This window comes from Cydia amplana, chromosome Z (genome assembly GCF_948474715.1).
Source record: "Cydia amplana chromosome Z, ilCydAmpl1.1, whole genome shotgun sequence".
Classification (NCBI taxonomy): domain Eukaryota; kingdom Metazoa; phylum Arthropoda; class Insecta; order Lepidoptera; family Tortricidae; genus Cydia; species Cydia amplana.
Window position 1 is genome coordinate 10,958,721 of NC_086096.1, and position 9,657 is coordinate 10,968,377.

At 36.1% G+C, this 9,657-nt stretch overlaps 1 long non-coding RNA gene across 1 annotated transcript; it reads right to left on the reverse strand.

Annotated features, from left to right (window-relative positions):
* Positions 1-6,658: 6,658 nt before the first annotated feature.
* Positions 6,659-7,864, reverse strand: LOC134661358 (uncharacterized). Its single transcript, XR_010097948.1, has 2 exons — positions 7,695-7,864; positions 6,659-7,030 (listed from the first exon to the last, which is right to left on the reverse strand). It is a non-coding gene; the product is annotated as an uncharacterized LOC134661358 (long non-coding RNA).
* Between the last annotated feature and the right edge of the window lie 1,793 nt (positions 7,865-9,657).

Sequence of the window (9,657 nt, forward strand, 5' to 3'; positions counted from 1 at the left end):
ATTTTTCAGATACCTTTGATACTGTGACAGCTGTCTTCTCAATACATTTTATATGGAGATGACAGCGGTCACCGTACACAAGCTATGTGAAAAAGACTATAAGTATGTAGCACATTGTTAGATTGTCCTTCGTGTATTGGATATTAATGCCAACAGGTATATCTCCAGCCAATTACTATATTTACGAAACATGTCATCATAAAAAATACATATGTGGCGGCTGTGGCGGCACTGTTAGCGACGTCGTGTCGGATAATGTAAAATGGCTCTAAGTAGTGTGGTTAACGCTTTAGATCGTGATTATTACACTGTCTTACGTTTCTTATGATAATAAATAAATAGATTAGGTAAATAGGTACATTGATTAGAGGGTATCATTCGTAATATATTTTTTTACAAAATATGTGTGAATAAAAAGCAATATGGAAAGATGAGTAATGAATCCATATCATTTGATTTTTCAACATTGTATTAGTAATTAACTCATTTTATTGGTAGATACCTAGGTATTATTAAATCTGTAGATTGCAAGATATTCTAAACTAATAGGTACTTATTATGTGTTTAATGGCTATGATTTTAACGCACAATAGCGATGAGGAATGAGGATGTTATTTGTAGTAACTGAATCCGGATGAAAGGTAACGTCAAATTGTAAGCGGGTGTGATGTATCTATATGATGCAAATTTTTCCACTAGCGAGCTCTAGCTAGTCAAGGCAACTGCGGTATCTATGCTGTCGGTGACAAAAAAACATGGTAGGAAAAAGTACCTACTCGTGCCATCAGTGCATGTAAAAAAAATATTCTGTATCTCTTAATACATATTTGTTTCAATAATATCATATCAAATGAAGATTTTAATTATTTACCTACAAGGTACCTTTTGATTTGCAATGCAACGATTCAGGTACGCAATCTATTCGTCATAAAATAGTGAACTGTGTTATTTTTCGACACCTATTCTTAATTTGTTGTTACATACAAACATTCTCGTACATGAACTGTCACGGGACCCGGATGAGATAATGTTTATGAACGAATGGAAAAAGGAATGCACATTCCGATACCTTACGTAATAGTTTTAGTGATGTATTTTAACCATAGGGACATCGTTATCAGGCGGCCTTCAAGTGGACACGTCACATTTAAAAAATAACCTGATATGATCAGTAATCAGTAGGCGGTTGCTTCTCTGTACGGCCTTAAAAATAAAGTTATTTTGGATATAATAATTGGATTGTTTTATGCTCTCATTGTACAATCAACTGCATATTCGTCACGTTCAATTTGCATGTTCATAAATAAGTAAGTATGTGCAGAAATGTATACAAAAAAAATACATAGGTATTTATGAACTCGACTGTACCAAAAAGTGTCCAACAGGGTCCGCCAATAGCGATGTAAGCTTATTAAACATAATATTTGTGTAACGTTCGGTGTATGGAGTGTCTGTGTGTTTATTGTAGAATATCACATACGAGTATTTGGAAATTGTAGTCTCTTATTTCTCAAACCTAAGGCTGTGCTTAGATAATTTTGTGTGTTGATAATATTTTTATTTTTAAGACATTATGAAGTTAATAATTTTTGTTATGATGCATTACGTAAACGAGAAAGAGAATTATGAACAAAAAAACTAACAAATTAGCGACCCGACGCTAGGCACGGTTTCTGCCTGAATCAACAGACATCTTCAATTTAGAACTAGTACGGTTAAGTAAGCCTAATTAAAGTTAAATATGTAATTAAAATAATTCGAGCCTTATTTGCCGTCTTGAGACGAAAAACTTCCGTAATGGTACATTTATAATGCCCACTTGCCCAGTTTCCGTTACCTTAAGTATGTATAATACATCATACGAGTATACCTATATTGACGTAAATGACATTGGAATGATTTGTATCTAAGTAGGTAAAATTAGATAGCTACATATGTAACAAATAAATTGCATATTATGAAGATGTACCTAATATATAGTTAGGGAGGCGAGGTAGCTAAATGGCATAATTCAACGGCGCCGTCGAGACCTATCAAAATCGAAAGATAAAATAATTTCGAAAAGAAAAGCTCGTATGGCAAAAACCATTTTAGCGGTGGGTTTGGCGTGTACGGTTTTTCAAAAATGTTAAAAAAAACAGTTACTTGGGCATTCTCGAGCGCGTCAGATATTCATACTACGTATGCCCCGAGTGCCTCTGATAACAACGGTATACTAATCTGCCGGTTTGCGTGGTGGGGGTAGGCATATAAAGTAGTCAAAAATGCAAAAAAAAAAAATTTACTCGAGCGCGTCAGATTTTCGGAAGGGGTGTTAAGTAGGCCCCAAGGAAGCTTCTTTTAAAAAAACTGACGATTTCGGCGTGACGATAAGTTACGATGAATTTTTGAAAATGCAAAAAAAAAAAGTTTTTTTGAAATACTCGAGCGCGTCAGATTTTCATAGGGGAGGTTTATCTCGGTATCCTGAAAGCATATTTTTTTAATCTGACAAAAATGTTGGTGGGTTCTCTTAATCTGACCGAAAAAGGTTTTTTGGTTCAAAAAATTCCGTGGCCGCGCTTTTTATTTGGACAAAAATGTAAAGAGACCTTTTTTGTGTAAAAATAAAATTACCTTTTTTTGTTTATTTAAACTTTTTTTTTGTAAAATGTATCGTTCGCGACTTATATGCCGCAACGCGTTCTTAGGAAGACGAAATGGCTCCTCCACACTTCCGGTCATGCGGAAACCGGCAGATTTTGTATTTTTAGTAAGTTTTAAATTATATTCTTCAAAATAAAATAAAAAAAAATCGCGCTTGAGAATGCCGGATTAACGTTTTTTTTTACAAGTTCGCGACCCTATAACTCGGCGGCGTCAAGGACTTATCGTCAGATTAGTTAAATTTAGTCTTTAAACACTAAAATCAACCCCCAATATCTTAATCTGACGCGCTCGAGTATTTCAGACTATCCATTTTTTTTTACTAATCTGATCGTCTATCCTAGGCGCGCGTCACTACATATAGAGCTAAATACTTTACAAGGTTGTTCTATTAGGTCTAAGGTATCTCTCATATCTTAAACTGCCACGCTCGAGTATTGCCGAAAATTCCCCTATTCGCCTCCCTAACTATAATGTTTATAATTTCCAACAACAAAATGTTATATACATTATTATGTACCTATGTTAGTAGTCCGTAGCACATACGCCTGAAGTAGAGGATAGCGGGGACTAACGTAACATTTTGTACCTTGACCTTAGTTTCTGGTAAACCAATATTATTTTGATGAAGTTAATTTAGTCATATATAAATTCAGTTCATGTTCTGTACATATAAGCATCTTTATTAACCTTATTATTGTGTATGTATAGGTATTAGAGTGACTTCAAGAAAAATCGTCTGTTGTTGCTTTTGACCCCGTTAGCGGGCCGAAAGTAACACATTGTGGGTCGAAAGTAACAAGAGAAACTGCAAATATTCAGTTAAATGTAACTATTTTAATACAACGTAAACTTAAATAACTAAACGTCAAAAAACGTACTTTTGATTCGTAATATCAAGTAGCGTCCTCTCACACAGCCTAACAGCACGTGGCGTTAGGGTTGCCAGATGGTCGGGATTCGGCGGGATTCTCCCGATTTTTAGCATGTGTTCCCGATTCCCGACGAAGTGAAAATTGTCCCGAGAAACAGCTTCACGTTATAAAACAATCATTTCAAGTTCCGAACTGTCGTCGAGCGAGCAAGCGACCCGCGTCGAGCCCGTCAGCGCGCGCGCGGGGCGCGCGTTGCGAGATTGGGCAGAGCAGCTGACGCAGTGCCAATAATGTAAAATATCGTTGTTTTTAATACAATTAATTTAATTTGATAGGTTTTTTTCCCGACTTAAGGCCCAAAATCCCGAAAAATTTATATTTTTTCCCGATAATAGCGGCTTTCGATCTGGCAACCCTACGTGGCGTGCGTTTTGATTGAATACAAGTTGGGGGAGCGGCACCGGCTATCACCTGATAGCTGTTTTGACTATCGACTAAACCTACAGAGCAATAAAATTGTTACTTTTCATCCGCTGTTACGTTTGTCCGCGCTCTCCACTACCTTCTTATCTATTTCTACGAAGCCTACGACTCATACATAGAAGTGTGTTCACATTCCTCTGCTTCTATCGAAGATCCGGTGATATCAATTTAAATCTACATTGCCTTCATTGTACTAATTATTAATGTAATTTTACAGTATGCCGTACCGTACTGCATTATAGTTATCAATTCGAGAACAAAGCAATAGCATTAGACGTGAAAGTAAATTTTATTATTCAGTATAAGTTCTGTAGAAATTACTCGTGGAAAGTTAAGAATTAAAACTCAATTTGATATTACTAGAATATGTAATAGCGACATTTATCTATGTAATAATGTACCTATAAACACTTTACGTAAAATTGACGACTAGGTATATAAATAGTTACATATTTTAACGAGTTAACTAGAATAAGTTTGTTAGTACCTATGTATTGTTAAAAATATGTAGGGTGTGTAACAAGTCATTTGGAAGTAATTAAAGCTAAAATTATCATTTATATGTTAAATTTAGTAGGTACCAGGTCATATAGTTTGTGTGTTTGTAAGTTCTATTCAAAATTGTAATAGGTAGCTAATTGTCGTGTACAGGCAGCTGGGGTTAGTTACGGACAGAAGGTTATTTCTGTGCATGGGCACTGGCAGCGTTCCTTGATAATTTTATTGTTAAATTAATCCAACTGACAATACTTTTAAAAGTAAAGCTAGACCAGTAGGTAAATAGTTTGAGTTTTTATTTAATATTTTGTTATTATTTTAACGATTTAAGTATTATCAAAGAACACCATATAAATATAATAATATAAGTAGTTATGTAGCTACGCATCTACGATCGAGTTCAGAAACATATTTACAAGCCAACGGCCCAAAAATGTTATTTACACGGCCTCACTGTCAGTGTCTTGTAAATATATTTTTGAAACGTTGGCGTGTAAGGGTCTCCCCAAACTTATCGATGCGGAATCGGCAATGCCAATAGAAATGAAACTTTATGTCCACGCAATAAGAGCGAAAAAGACGCCGACGCGTCGGCCGTCGACGGCCGAACGGAGCCGAACCGAACCTTACCTGGCCGCGTAGCCAACGTGCCAATCGCTAACGCTCCGTAGCGATAAAAACGCAACTGTCACTGTCGCACTAATATGGAAGAGTAGAGAGACACAAAGCGATTCGATGGCGAGGCGATAGCGATTGTCACCTTGGCTAGGCCGCCTGTTTATGCTGTTTACTATCGGCTTTCGCCGAATCCGCGTCGATAAGTATGGGGAGACCCTAAAGATGTTTGAGAACTCGACTGTACAAATGTCAAGTCAGTACTACGCGCGACAGTTAAATAAGTGTTAGGGTCAAACTGATTTTAGAAAAAGGTCACCACTGTGGACATGCAATAAAAAATAGCGACTGTGGAACTTATATAGTTATATACCTATCCCGTTTTTCTTATTTGAGTCCCCAGTACTGAAAAAATGTAACCATCTGTAAGGGTGAAACGTAAATTTTTTTTTGAAAACCCTTAACTTCGCGATATGATAGATAGATGTATATAGGAAGGACGCGAATGAGTTACACATACTATAAAATGTGTATGACCCATCACGAGCTTAACTTTCTGTATGTAATTACAACTAAGTGATGTGTATTATTAGTACTGTTTTATACAGTTAAAATATCTTGATAAATATTGCCACGTAATAACTACTACTAAAGCAATGGAACGCAGCATACTGGGTGTTCGTAGAACCGACCGTGTTTAACACCGAACTGAGTTTCAAAACGGGCATTGTGGATGTGGGCATGAAGGCCGCCAAGCTAAAGTGGGAGTGGGACTGGGCTGGGCACGTCGGCCGAACGCACCCGGAGCGCTGAGCCAAACTACCTACAGACTGAGTTCCACAGGATGGACCTCGGGCTAGAGGAAGACCGAAACGGAGATGGCGGGACGACCTTGACACATTTTGTAAAAGGTGGCGGAAGTGTGCATAGGATAGGACCAAATGGCGGGAAAGAGGGGATGGATTTGCCCAGCAGTGAGCAGTGGGACACTTTTATAGGCTAATAAAATAAATATTGCTACTACGTGCAAAAAACCTAACAGCATGCTGCCGATAGTGAAATGACCGACGTGTTTAATTCGCTGCGAGAACGACAATAAATTCGTCCAATGATGCTGCCAAAATAATTAATTCTAAAATCTATACTCTCTGTATTGTCTTTTGTTAAACACATAATTTAGACTGAAATGTGGTAAATGTTACAGTTGCCATCCCATCGAGGTTGTGACATTACCGAGTAAATATCATAACGTACATATAACATAAAATCCATGATATTAGATCTACAACGTTGTTACATATAACGAGTTTGTGATCTTACTAATATAATTTGTGGATTAGTCTTCGTGCTATTTTTCATCAGAGAAAACCAGTGAACGCATATAAACTATGGAAGTATTCTGTCCGCTCAATTATGACCCAACGTAAACTATTCGATTGTAGGCGGTGCTTACAGACTGTTCGATTGGCAACTTCAGTTGGCCGAGATGACAGTCAGTGACGGATGGCTAAATTGGTTTGTAAAAACTACGTTTTTTTGTAATTAAAAATGTCTTCATGTGTCGTGAAGTGGTGCAGAAGTTATTTTAGTTCATATCAAGGACAGTGGAATCACTTTTCACTTGTAGTAAACAGATAACTTCAGTAAAATTTGGAATAAACATGACGATATTTTTTCAATACTACCGTGCTAAGCTAAAACGTAACAACTGCATACGACTTTCATAACAACATACGACTTTTTAAATTGAGAGGATAATAGGGATGGTTTTATGCCAAATGAAGTAGACTGTTTTATTAACTTATGTTTGGTTTAGGTATTTTCTATATAATTATAAATGTAGTAATAAATTCCTTCTTACAGATTTGTATTTTCCTTTTTTATTTCATGAGATGGAGCTATAAAAAAACTACCTAGTTATTTCAAATTAATAATTAAATGTAGTAATAAATTCCTCCTTACAGATTTGTATTTTCCTTTTTTATTTCATGAGATGGAGCTATAAAAAAGCGGCCAAGTGCGAGTCGGACTCGCCCATGAAGGGTTCCGTATTTAGGCGATTTATGACGTATTAAAAAAAAACTACTTGCTAGATCTCGTTCAAACCAATTTTCGGTGGAAGTTTACATGGTAATGTACATCATATATTTTTTTTAGTTTTATCATTCTCTTATTTTAGAAGTTAGGGGGGGGGGACACACATTTTACCACTTTGGAAGTGTCTCTCGCGCAAACTATTCAGTTTAGAAAAAAATGATATTAGGAACCTCAATATCATTTTTGAAGACCTATCCATAGATACCCCACACGTATGGGTTTGATGAAAAAAAAATTTTGAGTTTCAGTTCGAAGTATGGGGAACCCCAAAAATTAATTGTTTTTTTTTCTATTTTTGTGTGAAAATCTTAATGCGGTTCACAGAATACATCTACTTACCAAGTTTCAACAGTATAGTTCTTATAGTTTCGGAGAAAAGTGGCTGTGACATACGGACGGACAGACAGACGGACAGACAGACATGACGAATCTATAAGGGTTCCGTTTTTTGCCATTTGGCTACGGAACCCTAAAAAGTACCTAGTTATTTCAAATTAATGATCAAATTTGGTATTGTCATTTTACATTACTTTCCATTCAGATTCCCACAAGATGCTATTCGCAGAGAACTATGGAAAAAAGCTGTCCAATTAGAGAGACATGAAATTGAGTGGATGCCTGGCAAGATATCTAGAATATGTTCTATTCATGGGATAACCAAATATTTTTGAGCCGATTCGTGTACCCATGTAAATTTTGCAGGCTGTATAGCCAGTCCGATTTCTAAGATCAAGTTCGCCATACATTTACTATGGCGTACTTGATCTTAGAAAAACGGACAGACTATACCAGTAGCCTACCATCAGTTTGGCACTGACATAAACGCCGTCGAGAATGTAATTTACTTTCTATACATCTCGCTCGTACTCGCATATTAGTGCAAACGAGATGTATAGAAAGTAAATTACGTTCTCGATAGCGTAGATGTCAGTTTTGACACTGTCAGTGACTCATGGTACGGGCTCTGAATGTGACCGCACTGCCATACAAATTGATAATAAAATATAAAAAATACTTATTATAGCGGAATACATTTATACAACAATGAATATTTACTTATGTTGAGTTAGTCTGTCATTTCATAACAACATTTTAACTAGTTATCTTTTAATCTGCATTAAATTATTATACGTGAATTATTTGACTGGTTCTTCAATGTATGGCATAAACCTATCCCTGTCCAAGTCATATTCTAATCAAATATGAACCGCGAACTCTCAGCGGCCAGTACGTACAGCAAGAAGGTTATTAGCGGATTAATGTCACTGATTGGTAGTTATTGACAGTATATGCATTTCATCTACACTTAGATGTGTACGTTAGTGTAATAGAGATGACTATTATTTCATTTACCAGCTTTGATTACAGGCTCTGTAAACGTATCGTCTTTTTAAATGTAGGCGTAATTGTGTATGTGTGCTAATTTGGCCCGAGAATTTGAACGGTAATGTTCCCAAAGGCGGTTTCCATGGTTTATATGCGTTCACTGGAGAAAACTAATTCCGCTTACATTTCACAAGATGTACACGTTATTTGCATTTGTACACGTTAAATTACATTACGGAGCCAGTACCATGAGTCACTGACATTGTCAAAACTTTCATATACGCTATCGAAAACGTAATTTACTATTATCTATACATCTCGTTCCCACTAATATTCGAGTGCGAGCGAGATGTAGGTATAGAAAGTAAATTACGTTCTCGATGGCGTTTATGTCAGTGCCAAACTGATGGTAGTCGTACGGATATGTGCCGTAATTACTTAAACGTCAAAGCGACATATTCGTTAGAGAATTAAAGAGGTACGGAGCGTGTCATACAAAATCTGGTATGTCAGGCGTGGAGCGGCACAATCCTCAAGAAATATACACCGTGTTTTTATTGAATTCCGTTAACTTCGGGGTATGGTTAAGTACGTTTAAGAGAACTAAATGGAATAGTTAATTAAAAAAAAAATTTTTTTTGTATATATTACAAAAAAAAAAATTTTTTAACTAATTAAATGTAGCATATAGCGTTGTTGTAACACGGGCATTACATTTAACTCAACCAAACAATTGAGATCTATGACATATCAATGTCATTTCGAACATCGATCGACCGAGATTGTACTTAAGTTTAGTAGCAAATGTATGAACTCATTCTAAACACTAATCAATATGTAAACCGGCCCTAAGGTGTACACGCTTGTAGAGGCCTTATAGCAAAAAAATAAATTATTTATTATCTCCGAAATGGAGTTAATTAGAATATCGGTGTCTTTGAGAAAGTTACTTGATTTAAGCTCAGGAATGCACCCTTGAAATTAACGGATATAAAAAAAACACGGTGTATAGATATCTATATTTTTATGTAACTCCTACTGTCTCCTCCGTATATTGATATATTGTTTACGTCGAAATAAATCACATTTTTTCGCACAATCCACTTCGCACCTATTC